General features: G+C 41.2%; 1 long non-coding RNA gene across 1 annotated transcript; it reads right to left on the bottom strand.

Moving 5' to 3' along the window:
- Window positions 1-695: 695 nt before the first annotated feature.
- On the bottom strand, window positions 696-5934 carry LOC120402394. The gene is made up of 3 exons (XR_005597212.1): window positions 5865-5934; window positions 5249-5343; window positions 696-2144 (listed from the first exon to the last, which is right to left on the bottom strand). It is a non-coding gene; the product is annotated as an uncharacterized LOC120402394 (long non-coding RNA).
- Window positions 5935-14269: the final 8335 nt, after the last annotated feature.

Below are 14269 nucleotides of genomic sequence, written 5' to 3'. Positions count from 1 at the left end.
GGTGTGAGTGGAGCAGATTAGCTGTCTGATAAATGCTGTCCAACCCAATTTTTCATTAAGAATGTGCAGTGTCAAAGTTCACTTCAAGAGAAATATTTTTTGCAAGTTTGCATTCATTTTAAACCCCATCTTACTCCATCAAGACTTTCTACAGCTGACAAGTAGAACTGAAAGTACAGTTGTGCAACTCAAGAGGCCACTTAGGGGGGCACTTAGGGATCTGGGGCAAAAATCAGTACTTGGTCCTGCTAATGAAGGCAGGGGGCTGGATTCAATGACCTTTCAAGGTTCTAGGAGATTGGTATATCTCCAATTATTATTATTAGATGTTAAATTCCAAGTTGGGCAACTTTATACCAAGTTAGGCAACTAGTTTACAAAGGTGTTTGAATCTCTTGCATTACAACTAAACCAAGGAATGCAAAGGGGCGGGGGGCAGGGGAAGATCTCCCAATCCTAATCCATTAAGATTGCCATGGATTTTGAGTTTCGTTGGCCTATTGCTTAATCCTGGCCATATTTAAATTTAGGTCCTCTCCCAGGTGAGCGTCTTATGTTCACAACTGTGATAGTGTTTGTATGACAGCAGTGACACTAACTGAGGTCTTTTTTACAGGAAGGCAACAACTAGATTCCCCCCCTTCCCCCCGCCTTACACTCTTTTCAATTGTCAGATATATTTTGATTGGCTCCCCATTTGAGTGTCAAGAAAGGCTACTTAAGGATCATTGAGACACAAGTGGGTAGCAGTGGGCTAAATATTTCAAACTCTGCAATGAACTAAATTCCTGGCACCATCTCTTCCCTCAAATCCCTACCAATTTCCCGTTCTCTTCTGGGATCTGAACAGTGCAGTGTGACATGGTTTAAGCCACATATGCTCCTGGGTTCTGTGCCACAGTATAATAGCTTGACAAGCAAACCACTCTCTTGTTTCTTGGAAAGAGAAGGCCAGTCTGCCTGTCTGTCTGTCAAGTGTGTGAACTCCCACTATTCCCCGGCATGCAGACAGAAAAAAAATCTCATTGAGTCTGCCATTTCCAAGCCAACGCTAACACAATGGAGAGCATGTAAACAGTTGGCTGGACTGATTGTTACAATGATTGAAGCAAATCAAGGGCAGCTTTGCCTCAGACAATGAAATCTGTACTCTGTAAGCAAATTTTCCCCTGCTTTCACTTTGGTTTCTCGTCTGTGCCAGGGCCAAATGTAGCCTTAGCAAGCCTCCTCTGAACTGCAAAACAAGCTATGAAACCTTGCAGATCACTGGGTTTTTTTATTATGAGCTTTCAGTTTCACTTACTTTGCACAAAACGTGCCTGAAAGCATAACCAAGCCTCCACAGCTGGACTCTTATAAGCAGCTGTTGTCTTTTTTCTTTATTAAATACTGGGTTTTTGTCTTTTCATTTGCTGATTATTAAAGAAAGTGATAGGAAAAGTGCCAAAGATATTATGACTTTTAATTTTCTGCATTCCATATTTCTCTTTCTTTTCTGTTGATCTGAATACTAGATAGCTGCTAGAATTACTAACTGTTATAGTTCAGCAACTCCACATGGGGTTTAGAAACATCTGGCTCAAATCTTCACTAGAGTTCTGAGCTCCGAGGTTGGTCTAGCCAGACTGCAAAGCTCTACTTGGGTTACTGCATCCTTACTGGGTGTCATACTTGCCTGTGTGAGGTGCTAGGACTTCCATGGTTCTTTACACTGAACTAAGCTATGCTGTTCTATTCATTGTTTTGCAGTGTATTGTGGGAAAACTTGCCCAGGCCCCTGTGTATAAGTGGTCTGAGCCCAGGAACTCTGTAAAGTAAACCACTTCTGGCTCGACATGCTTGACATATGTCCACAGCCTTCGTTTCAACCTATGACAAGGAATGGATCCAACTAAAGATTATAATGACTTATTGCAACTGTTAGCATTAATGAAACTCTGAGCATTAATGCAACTCTCATTTTGACAACAGGAGGCAGGGCATGAGACATGGTGGAGGGCATTTCAGCAGGGACTTCTTGCCTTGAGAAGATGGTAGTATGTCTTGCTGAGGAGATCACACAGGCTACGTATAGACATGGCAGAGTAGAGACGGCTGATGCAGGGTTTAATAGCTGTGGAATCCCCACATGCTGACTGGCAGTTCTGCAGCAGGACCACAAGCATAACATCATTATACAGACCTGGGATGACCAGCAGTCGGTCCAAAACTTCATCATGAGAAAGGCCACCTTCCTGGAGCTGTGTGAGGAGCTAGACTCTCCCCTTCTGCCCCAGGAAACACAGATGAGAGAGACGAGTCTCAAAGCAGGTTGCTATTAGTAAATGGATGCTAGCTACCTCAACTGCTATAGGTTGGTGGGTAATCAGTTTGGTGCTGGCCAGTCAACCATCCATGCTGTGCTGATGGAGGTCTGAAGGCAATTATTGCTGTGGTTTACCAATGAGTGGTGAAGATTGCTAATGTCCCCAAATAGCAGGCTTTGTGTGAATGGGGTTCAGAAACTGCTGGGGCCACCTACAGCACATATGTGCCTATTGTTGCCTCCTATCCCACCCTCATGTGCACATGAATACATCAACAAGAAAGGATATTACTTGCTCATTGTGGAGTCCTTGGGTGACCATAGTGGGAGAGTCACAACCCCAATGTGGGATGCCCCAGCAGGATGCCAGCATATACCAGGAATCTAGTGTTTTTAAATGTGGACAAGATGGGACTTTATTCTCACCCAGTAATATAGATTTCAAGAGTGCCTGTGTCCACTCTTATTTTGGAAGACCCAATCTAGCCTCTACTTCCCTGGCTCATGAAGCCCATCCTACTGGGGGCATCAGACAGAAGGAGGTTTATTTAAGCAATAAGCTGTTGCAGGCTGGTGGTGGAATGTACATTTGGAAAACTGAAGGCAGGACGGCACTGCCTACAAAACAGTCTGGATGTCAATGTGTATAATATGATTCACATCATTAGGGCTTGCTTTGCACAGCACATCATATGTGAGCAGAAGGGAGAGTACTTTTGCCTGCAGTGTATTAATACCTCTGCAGGTTTACAGGCCCTGTACAGTCAGCCAGAAAGTTCACCTTTGATAACCGTGTTTGGGTCTAGGAGAATAAGGGAAGTGCCCACATCCTTGGTTTGAAGGAGGGTAATAGGAAGGAATAAAGTGAGCACAGTAGTAGTGCACAACAGTAGTGTACTATGTATCACTTGACCTGTGAGATAATCAACGTTATATATTGTTAATTTGAGAGGTTATTAAAATCTTTGCTTTGAAGTGCCTCTTTATTATTTCCCATGTATTCATACACTGAGGGTCTGAACAGCAAAATAATTTATTAAAATCATGCAGGTAATCCAGTTGCCCTAAGCTAAAGAAGGTGCAAGTGAATTAAAGTGCAATAAAAACCAAATAAAAAATAAACCCCAAGAAGTTCAATGTCCCATGTAAAGGAATTATCAGTTCTCCTTCCCCCATTGATAAATGGCAGTGAAGTGCAATGGGTACCTCTGCCCATGTGTACTTGCATTCATTGAGTGTATAGCATGGCTCATCTCCCACTCAGAAGTGTCTCAGTGGCTGCAGGACATGGTAGATTGGAGGAGAAGCCAGTGGAGCAGACTGGACATATTCTGCTCCCTGGTGATCGTGCCTAACAACTGCTCATATAACTCCTTTTGCAGCTGGTGGTCTTGGTCCCTCATTGCCTGGTTATACTCACTGTAGATTATTGTATGCTCTGTCTAGAAACCTGAAAGGCTGTTTGAAATTCCGGTTGCATCATTACCAAGGAGTGGACTAAAATTCAGACCAACATAAACAGGATGATGAGCTAGGATGCAGCAGCACAATTCCCCCTTCCACCTGTGGTAGCCAGATCCCCAGACCGTACTGCCAAAATATTTTTCAAGTGCTCTGGACTTTAATATCACCACAGATCACCCTGTAGACTTAATATCAAGGCTGCTTCAGAAAATGTTCAAATTCAAATGACCATTAGGGCCACATGAGGGCTAGTTCATTGGCCCGAGGGCCACATCACTGACACCCCCCGTCGCTGCCTCCAGTCCCGCCCCCACTCCACCCCTTCCATGAGGCCCCACCTCTTCCCTGCCCCATTCCTGAAATCCCCACCCCAACTCTTCCCCCAGAGGGTACATGAGGGGTGTGGTGGAGGCTCAGGGCAGGAAGTTGAGGTGCAGAAGGGGGTTGGGGTGCAGGAAGGGGGCTCAGGGTGCAGAAGGGGTGTGGGATGCAGCAGGGGGCTCAGGGCAAGGGGTTGGGGTGTGGGGTGCAGCAGGGGGCTCAGGGCAGGGGGTTGAGGTGCAGGCAGGGGGCTCAGGGCAGGGAGTTGGGGGGCACAGTGCAGGAGGGCTTGGGCTCTGGGGTGGCAGCGGTGCACACCGGAGCCAGGGCAGGCTGCCAGGACAGGCTGCCAGAGTGAGGCAGGCTGCCTCACTCCCCTCTGCTCCGGGAAGTAGCTGGAACCATGTCCCTGTGGCCCCTGGCGGAGGGGGACACAGGGCTTGCTGCACCTCCAGGTACCTCCCCCGAAGCTCCCATTGGCTGTGGCTCCCCGTTCCCAGCCAATGGGAGCTGCGGGGTGGTGCCTAGAAGCCAGGGCAACACACGGACGGAGTCCTCTGCTTCCCCCCCCCCCCCCCCCCGCTGCAGGGACATGATTCCAGCTGCTTCAAGAGGCTTGAGGGAGGCAATCCCGCAGGTGTAGTTTGCCCACTCCTCGCCTGGAGGTAGGCAGGGGGGTGGCGTGTGTTTGAGACCCCTGTTCTAATGCTAGTGCCCCTGTGAGAAATAGCACATGGATACACATTTGTGCCACCCATGTCCCTGCATTTGCAGGCATTGCTCAGCTTGCAATAATCGTGTCATGCTTGCCACAATAAACTACCTGAATTCAAAAGCCTGACCAACATACTGCACACCTAGTCCTACTCATCATAGAATGGACACATTCTCAGTGAACTGCTGGACTGGGAGTTCAACTCTGTGGTCTTCCGGCTAGGGCTGCCAATTTTGGTTGGACGTATTCCTGGAAGTTTCATCACATGATATAATCTTTAATTAAAGATTAATCTTTAATTCCTGGAGACTCCGGCACACATTCTTGAGATTCAGCCCAGCACTGAGGGCCCACCTGATGAATCCCCTCCTACAAAACCACACCAAGAAATGACAGAACTCCAGATTTCATGTAGATCTCCCCAAATTATGTTTCTTACTGACCTCCCATCACAGATCCACCAGAATCTTGGTGTCAGCCCCTTGTCAGTTGGCAGCCTGCAGAGGATGTTTTCTCAGAATCCATCTGTGTTCAAATGCTGTGGAAATGCAGAAGAAATGTTGCCAGTACAATAGGCCATGTACAATGTGGGGTTTAAACACTGAACCATTGGCTATTAACTGGTAGGTGACTATTGGTGAGGAAGAAGGCAGTAGGTCAGAAAATACAGCCTAGAGGGAGTTGTGGGACAGCATTGGAGAACTAGAAGCACCTGAGTTGATTAGTCTGCATCCATACTGCAAAGTGGAAGCTTAGAAGCTAGAGTATAAACAGCACTCGGGCTTTAACCTATATGCTGAGCCTGGCCAACTAGCTTGAATTTAAAGCACCACAAAACATGGGCCGCAGGTCATTTTGTATGGACAGAAGGCAAGATAAGGATTACACCCAAGTAATAACCCAAATTAACACTGCAGTGAAGATTTACTATCATGGGGTGGTTCTCCAGGGAGTCTTTTCCAGCCCGAGTAATTAACAATCACAACTCCAAGGTTTCTTAATCAGCACCATGCTTTATGTCCTCTCAACAGGCCACAGCCTGGAGTGTTATTTACATACTGTTTACAGTCATTAGCCAGCTTCTGAGGAAGGGTACAGCATTAGCAGCAGTGAGTCCGGTCTATTCTTGTCTTTCTTCAAGCTCCCTAGCATGTCCTTACTGTCTGCCCATATAATCCCAGCTGCAGAAGGTTACTTTCACCCATTTAGCCCCTCAGCTGAATCTCTATTAGTTAATTGGCACCCTCTGTCAACTGCCTGTCTTTCAATCAGGTCCCAATTAATGTATACTGGTGGGGATTTGATTGACAGCATGCTGAGTCAATGCCTGACTCCGCATATCCTGTTATACTTACTCTAGGCCTGAACGGTTCTGTAAAAGAAAAGAAAAAAAAAACAGTGATCCAAATATCACATTGGTTTTGGTTGCAAAAGGTTCAGTTTTTACAAAAGTATTGATAGTATAATTGCACTTTGCATCTACAATATGGCAGTTTAGTCTTATCTAGACTCATGTCTGCAATCATGTCATCAAGCTGTATATTGCAGTAAGAAGCTCCGGTGTAAAAAATAGTTGCACAGTATTGTTATGAACCACATTATGACTATGAAATATCTATGGCAAATTTAATTTCTTTTAAACAAAGCCTATAGAGTTGTATAAAGAACTATAGATTTTCTATAGCTAGTTAAATCCAGACTATGTCATTGTATAGGAATATTTTTCCATTAAATTATACAGATAAAAGAAAAATTCTAACGAAAGGTGATCACTTCATATTAAATTCAATCTGCTTTTAGTGTAGGACACTATTTAATTTTGATAGAACCCTACTGGTTTCATTCCTATTAGATTCTACAGCACAATTCCCTAAGAGATAATTATGGTGCAATGCGGGTGTTTACCTGACACTGAAGGGGTTCAGGTGGCTAGGTGGGCCAATTAACCACCTAGGCTGCACCTGGAGGAGGAGCCAGGGAGCAATACGGACTAATTAAAGGATGAACTCAGCTGGCCAGGAACAGGCAGGGTTTGTAAAAAGGTAGCTGGGGGCAGAAGGAGGCTGTAGTGAGATTTGTAGTCACTGTTTCTGAGGCTAGAGACAGAAGAGAGCTTGGCCTAGAGGAAAGGCATACCTGGGAGAAGGGTGATCCTGGAGGCAATATAGGAAGTAGTTTAGGAAAACAGAAGCAATGTGTGGGACTGTGCAGACTTAGCTGCTTGCAGTAGGGTCCCTGCTCTGGAGCCTGGAGAAGATGGTGGTCCTGAGTTCCTTAACCAGCCACTGGAGAAATGGTACTAATGGGGGCAGAGGGTGCAGTGAATTGGAAGATTGTCTATGCCAGCTGGTACAGAGCACGCACACCCTGGAAGGGGGAAAAAGTCCAGTGATCAGGCCAGAAGGTTAAGCCATAAGAGAAAGCAGTCAAGTTCCAAGAGAGGCAATGAGAGAGTAGGAGATGGAGTGAGCACCTGCAGGAAGAGGGGTTAGATTGGCAGAGCTAATCCCCAGAACAGCTAGCAGGAGGGGTTCCAGGGATGAGTAGACACATGGGAACCCCATGGACTTGGTAACCAACTATTAGGGAGTATAGTCTTGAGCTTTAGAAGGGGTAACTTCACACTAGGGATGGGATGAATCTGTCCCCAAAGTTTTCTAACAGTATAAATAAACTGGCCTTGATGGTTACCCTTGATGATTACCCTTCATCCCCCTGCCTCTGAGTAGGAATTGGATCTTAATGATGGATAGCTTAAACTTGAGAGTTATGATCCTTTAAGTGTTGCTCCTTCATTGTAGACCGCTAAAGTGAAAATAGGCACATGTGAAAATGAGGGGTAAATAGCAAAGGTTAAGAGAGAACCAGTGAGTGTTAGTTTTTTAACACTAGTGATCCAGTCTGACTATATGTCACCAGTAGTCATAAGCAAAGCAATTTGGTATTACCCCAGCAAAGTAAAAAAAGCTAACAGTATTTAGGAGCCATTAGGAAAGGGGTAGCTAATAAGACAGTAAATATCACAATACCACTATATAAATCCAAAGTATGCCCACACCTTGAATACCGCATACAGTTCTGATAAGCGGCATCAAAAAAAAAAGTTATTTTGAACTGGCAAAAGTACAGAGAAGGGCAACAAAAACAATTAGAGGGATGGTACAGCTTCCAGAAGAGGAGAGAGAAAAAAGATGGGACTTTTCAGCTTGGAAAAGAGACATATAAGAGGAGATATGATTTAGGCCTACCATATCTTGAATGGTGTGGAGAAAGTGAATAAGGAAGTGTTATTTATTCTTTTGTTAACACAAGAAACAGGGGTTCTAAATGGGAGGTTTAAAAGAAACAAACAAAAGGTAGTACTTCACACAATGCACAGTCAACCTTTGGAACTCAGTTTGCCAGGGGATGTTGTGAAGGTCAAAACAATAACTGGGTTAAAAAAAGAATGAGTTCAGTTCATGGAAGATAGTTCCATCAATGGCTATTAGCCAAGATGGCCAGCAATGCAAAACCATGTTCTGTATGTCCCTAGCCTCTGGCTGCCTGAAGCTGGGTGTGGACAACGGGATGGATCACTTGATAATTACCCTGTTCTGTTCATTCCCTCTGAAGCACCTGACGTTTGCCACTGTCAGAAGACAGGATTCTGGGCTAGATGGATCATTGGCCTGACCCAGAATGGTCATTCTTATGTTTATCTACTATAGTGTCTTGTGTATTTATAGAAACAGCCATCACCTTAGTATCCAGGCTTGAAATATTACAGCATGGATGGAATTTTCTAAGAATAATTCCTTACTGCCATCAGTGGACAACAATATGCAACTTAATTGAGTAGAAATATCACCATATTTCACTGTCAGGGCAAAGCTGCACATCTGGTTGGGCATAGACAACATCCCAGTGACATTAAAATTCTCACCAATGTTGTTTGTACAAACAGAATCCAGGAATGGTAATGAGACCTACTTTGGAGAATCCACATTCTGCTAAACATAGATTTTGGTTGGCAGGACTGAAATATTTCCCATTATTCTAAATTTCTGGGTACTAAAAATCTGCTTTTAATCACTACATTTTTCTTATTTTTTTAGTAGATGAGTGGCCACCTAGCTTTTTGAAGAATTACTTTTCAGCCTGCTCTACATAATGCTTAGCACAGTTTCAGACTTTACTTAACATAAAAAAAACAAACGAGAAGAAGCAAAGCAATCCCTTTACTCGGACTCTTCCTGATGACATTGTGCTTTGCTTTCCTTCCTTTTTTCCTTGTCTTCAGTTCAGACATTTGATCCTTATAAAATATACTTTCCAACAAAAGAAAATACTGTATGTTCATCCAGTAAAGCATTCAGAATGTTAATTACTTAATCACTTATGAAAGCAATGTCTTGTAAAAAGTTGGATTGTTTAGGAGAACTCTATATGTGGTATGGTTCAGGCATTCTTCTCCATATCTTTTGTAAAATTCAAAAACAGATGCCTTCTATAGTGAACTTTGTATTTTCAGAGAACATTTTCACTGTAAATGAAGGTTTACTATGAATGGGATTTCAATTTGCACACATTGCAGTGCACTGAAAAAACTGAGTATAAATACTTCCCTATGAAAGGAGTTTAACTATAAAACAGTTCACTAAGAGAAATCCCTTGTAAAGGCTTTATGATGATATTTACATAAATGTACAGCTTCACACAGCAAGAATTTGTAGAGAGTGTAATAGATGAATGTATGTTACCTGCAATAAGGAGATTGGAGATATATGAAATTTAGACTTTATCAACTCAACACTTTAGAAAGGGAATTCATGTTGTGACCACACCTTACATACCTGAGTGGGCCATCACAATCTGGCCCTAGAAATTTAGCAACCTTTTCTTTTAATATTTGTTCCATTATATTTCTAGGAATGGAATTACTCTTGATATATGTCTAAATTTCTCCTTTTTTAGAGGATCAGAATTTATTTTGTTTTTTGTCCAATGTTTAATACCTCCCAAGTTGTTCAGAAGGTTTTGATGATATTTATTTACACAAGCAACTATACCCCGTTTTTAAATAACTGCAGCGTACTGTCTTTTTTTTGGCTCCCGGGAACAAATACATTTTGCTACAAATTGTTCCATTTCCATTGTTGACTGGTGGTATAGTGTGTGTAGTATAATTTTAAAAGGTATTGTTTCTATGCCTGTCATTCTTCAGTTTCTTGCATTCACCCAGGAGAGTAATTTAAGAATGGTTACTATAATAACCACAATTGAATCAATGCATTAGATTCTGAGCCATTTCAAATACCAACAGACATAACAGTTTAAATTAAAGGTTGGCATGCGCATTTAAAGTGGAGTATTAAAAAAAGGATAGATACCATTATGTGCATGATCGTTCAACAGTTACAATATTATTGATTTCTGAATAACTGAAAGCATCCATTAAGCCACAGCTGACCCAAACAGTGTCAAACATATTCAAAACCATTTAAGTAGAAATATTACTTTGTTCCTTTCACAAGCATATTATTTTTTTTACTCCTAGCTCTTATTTATACTACTTTGAAACCTATTAGTTAAATACAAGAAGTTTCCTTAACATATTGCAGTGTTCTCTTATCTCTGCATTTAGGAATGAAGCCCATGCTATTAGCTGGTATTACTTTGGAGCAGTGAATGCCAAAGTATGTTGCAGTAAAGAGTTTCTATTAACTCCATCAGATTGGATCAATGATATTCATGTCCATATAATAATAAGAGCTGACTAATTCAAAATGAAGAATTATTCAGCACATTTATCCTCTTTACTGCTTGCAAAATATCTTGGAGCAGAATATCATTTATTTGTGTTTTACACAACTGGGGCTGGATCTTCAGCTGCTGTAAAACTTTACCTCCATTTAAGTCAATACAGAATGAAGATCTGGGTCATGAATTGTTTATCAATATTCAACTCTTGAGCTGAATTGTTTTGATTGGCCATATAAGTCACGGCTTTTTTGTTTCTTGACTGAATGACTGCGTAGGCAAATACTGCACAAGTATTGCTATACACAAATGTACAATTTACACAATTTACATGATTTATTCTTTTCTTTATTTATTACTACTGAAGATTCCTGTATGCCACCTGAAATTTGTTTTCCACAACCATTTGTGGCAGTAAAACTAGATCATTTAAACATTTGCAGAAAGAAAACATAAATGCCACAGGAATAGCAAATGTGAAATGGTTTCAATTTTTGAACAAATATTTGCTGAACATTTTTGCATTATTCTCCTAGCTCTAATTAAGAATGTGTATTTGTGTATATATATGGAAGTTAATAATATTTGTGTGTATAGTGATACATTGGTTGAATTTTCATTCTTTTTTATATTGGTTGACCAACTGGGTATAGTGCTCTAGTTTGATAGCGGCATTTAGACATTTGTATTTTAATCTTTCTTTCTGTCTTTTTTTTGTATCCATTATAGAAGTAGGAGAACTCTTTCTGACTGAGAGAGTGTTATAGACCTCGGTCTCTCTGTCCACCAGGCCTGGGGAAAATTCCATCCTAGAATGAAAATTAGTGATGAGAAAATCTCAGAACCTTTGTTTCTGTTTGAATAAAGACACAAATGTTCAATTTCTTATCTGAACTACCCAAAACATTTTACCCTGAATGTTTTATAGGGGTCAGAGAAAGTAAGTGTTATGGCTTCGACATTAGAAAGCTATCAACCATTCATGGAAGGTGGCAAGGGAGACTCATTTATCAACTTGGCATTTAATTTGAATCAGGGAAAGTGTATGAAGTGCGTGAGAAGAAAAAAGACAGATACTAAGATTTTCTCATTAATAAAATTTAGATCAACTACTACAGTGATAGGTGCAGTATAAACCTAGATAGATAGAAGAACAGCATGTGTATTCAAGATCAAGCAGTGAGATGTTGGAGACCAAATGTAATCCTAGTGTAACTGAATTGCAGCCAATGGAATTACACAAAGGATTAATTTGGACCAGTTTGTCTTGCTTTTTTCCATATTAGGACACCTTTCTCAAGACACACCTGGATCTCACTGAAGTCATTGGAAGTTCCTTGGCTTATCAGAGGCCCGGATTTGGCTATGGAGTGTCGAATATGATTTCTTACTAGGTCAAACACCTCGAGGCTTTGGCTATTTTGAAAATATCACAAGAAAGATTGCTCTTCCTATGTGTCCTTGGGATAGGACCATCTTTTTGTTATGTGTTTGTACAGTTCAGTGGAACTGGGACATCTAGGAGCTACTGAAATACAAATAATCTATATAATAAGATTTCACGATTGTCCTTCTATGTGTCATTCTGCAACCTAGAATATCTGAGTCAGTTTGAAACAATGGTAACAATTACAAACATGGCTGAGAGCTCTCTTTGTTTCGAATATCACTGGGTTTGATCATCTCTGAGATTCAAGGTCTGTTACCATCCAGTTTTTAAGTTTGCGGCTATTTTGACTTTACAAATTCTGCCCAAGTTGTGTATAGCTACAATAAGGCACTATCTCTGCCATGCCAATAATACTAGACCATTATAATATCAGAGATTAGTGAGAGCAGAGGTTAACTCAACCAATTACTCTAAAGCTAATTTCCATGCAACAATTTTGTTGGTTATATGAGGGAGACTGCACAGACGATGGATAATTTGGCTCAATTGCCACACCCAGGCAACAGCACAGGTTTTCAGCTACCAGTTAATAATAATAATGTCATAATGTCCAGGTGATAATGTATTAAAAAATACAGAACCACATTGTGATGGGCTCTTATGTAGCGTGCAAGGGGAAAGCAGAAGGAATCTCCCCTACTCCTGCAAGCCTTTTTCATGAGCCAGTCATAACCACCAGGATGTGCAGAAATTGCACCCTTCATGTATTTCCAGGAGAACATGTGATTCCAGACTGAGCAGTGTGGAAGTGAGGCTAAGACCCTGCCCCACCGCTGCTTCAGGGCAGCAGACAGCATCCCCATGCACAGAAAAGCACAATCCTTCCCTGAAGTCCCCTTTGAGTGGTTTGGCTCTGTAGTGGCCTCTCCCAGGCATGTGCCTTCAAGACACAATTTATTCTCTTTTTTTTTTTTAAAAAGTTAACTGCACTGGTTTGAATTTTCAAATTGGCTCTGGTTAGATCTGCAGGATGGACACGGAGTCTAGGGGTGTGAGACGGGTGAATTTTATTCAGAACATTTTGCCTACTACTATTGAAAACCTGCCTGCTCTGGAGGTCATTTTTATCAGAGTTTTAAACCCTGAAAATAGAATTTCATAATGAAAGTGCTGACATTTTAACTATAACATACCAAATGCAATCATAATATCTCTATACAGGATCTATTTTGTATGACTACTGCAAAAAACATATGTATGAAATGTTCATGAATGTTTGATCTCATGGACAGAAGGAATAAAACGCTGCATAATGTGTAATTATAGCTTTAGAAACAATTTTCTCAGAAGGCAAGCTGTGAGGCCAAATACATTAGCAGTCCCACTCTTCTCATTGAGAATAAGCCTTTCCATGGTTATAAACTATTACACGTATGCAATTTATACCTTATATACCCTGTAAGTGAGAAGACATGCTGTGTACAACTTAACTTTTTACCTCACTGAACTCCTTGCTTCCCCCCTACACTCTAAACACTGCTTAGATTAGATGACACAGATAAGCAGGATATTGAAAAATAATACATTCTGACATTCTTGCCATTGTCATCATTTTAATTACATTTCAATAAACAATATACTGAGTAGCAGCATTCTGAAACACTGAGAAGGGACAAACTCTTTCAAATAGTCTAACATGACCATGGGTTTGTTTAACTAATGATTTGATTAGATGTATGGGAACTAGCTTGCCTTTGAAAAAAATTCATTTAGAAGCATGAACCCAGCTAAAGTTTGTCAATTTTGGGAAAACTCAGACCCTGGTATGAACTTTGCAGCTCAATTTGAGTCTGTCTGAGGTGCTGTGTCATGTACTTCTTTAGAAGGCAAGGCAATATTGGGCTCAGGTGATACCTAGGGATTCACTGATGTGTGGGTTACAAAGGAACCTTGTCAGGATGTCTGTTGCTCTTTAACAGGTAGATCCAAGAATACAGTATGCTTATTTCTAAGCAGACATCAAATCTGATATTCATTGCCTTCCATATGCCCCTTCATGAAAATGAACGGAAGCAGAAGGAATCATTTGTACATGACCAATTCAGCCTCCTTTTCTTCAGAATGTTCATAAAATTTCCTCATTGATTATTATTCATATCCACTCAACGAATTAATTTTGGAAAGATTGTATTTAGCTTTCTATATAGATTGTGAACAATTTTCTGTGGGTATTCGGTATTCAAAATTCATGCTGTGTTCTTTAGCTGGTGATATAACTAACATGAATTGTTTCTGGTCCCTGATTGGATGAGCAAAAGTCTTCTAATTAGCA

This window comes from Mauremys reevesii, linkage group 3 (genome assembly GCF_016161935.1).
Source record: "Mauremys reevesii isolate NIE-2019 linkage group 3, ASM1616193v1, whole genome shotgun sequence".
Lineage (NCBI taxonomy): Eukaryota > Metazoa > Chordata > Testudines > Geoemydidae > Mauremys > Mauremys reevesii.
This window is presented reverse-complemented; position numbering and strand designations above follow the sequence as displayed.